This window comes from Balaenoptera musculus, chromosome 11 (genome assembly GCF_009873245.2).
Source record: "Balaenoptera musculus isolate JJ_BM4_2016_0621 chromosome 11, mBalMus1.pri.v3, whole genome shotgun sequence".
NCBI classification, from domain to species: domain Eukaryota; kingdom Metazoa; phylum Chordata; class Mammalia; order Artiodactyla; family Balaenopteridae; genus Balaenoptera; species Balaenoptera musculus.
The window spans coordinates 5342527-5343380 of NC_045795.1; the positions used below are offsets into that span (position 1 = coordinate 5342527).

At 39.1% G+C, this 854-nt stretch overlaps 1 non-coding gene across 1 annotated transcript; it reads right to left on the reverse strand.

Annotated features, from left to right (window-relative positions):
- Positions 1-455: 455 nt before the first annotated feature.
- LOC118904612 lies at positions 456-562 on the reverse strand. The gene has a single exon (XR_005022061.1). It is a non-coding gene; the product is annotated as a U6 spliceosomal RNA (small nuclear RNA).
- Between the last annotated feature and the right edge of the window lie 292 nt (positions 563-854).

Consider the following 854-nt stretch of genomic DNA (forward strand, 5'->3'; position numbering starts at 1 on the left):
CCAAGCCCATCTATCATATATCAGTCATATACTGTGCTAGATACTTGCCTAGACCATTGTGCTCAAAACTGGGCTGGGTAACAGTGGTGGATAAGTTCCCAATAACATGGACTTTGTGATTATATTCACATCTGCAAAATGGGTGAACAATGCCTACCTCACAGGAATGTTGAAAGGATTAAATGAGATAATATATTTAGAGCACCCACCACAGAGTCAAGCACGTGCTGGGTTTGTTAATACAGTCAGCCCTCAATCTGAGTATTGCACATCCACGGAATGAACCAACCATGGATTTCCAGCTACGGTTTGTTGAATCTGCGGATGCAGAACAGCGGACACGGAGGACCGACTGGCATTTTCTTTCTTTCTTTTTTTTTTCTTTAACATCTTTACTGGAGTATAATTGCTTTACAATGGTGTGTTAGTTTCTGCTTTATAACAAAAGTGAATCAAAAAATATGGAACGCTTCACGAATTTGCGTGTCATCCTTGTGCAGGGGCCATGCTAATCTTCTCTGTATCATTCCAATTTTAGTATATGTGCTGCCGAAGTGAGCACGTACAGGGCATTTTCTATGAGGGACTTGAGTAGCTGTGGATTTTGGTGTCCGTGGGAGTCCTGAAAGCAATCCCCCGCAGATGCCGAGGGACGATTTTATTCTCTTCCTTCTTTACCCTCTTCCTCAATTAGATGCTAAGATAACTTAATAAAATTATGCTTGCTTTATGAAAAGAATACAATTCGTTGAATGTGCAAATGAACTTGGTCATGTCTTTTTTTTTTTTTTAATCATTGTTCTCCCTGTAGTTTTTTATTAATTAATTAATTTATTTATTCTTGGCTGTGTTGG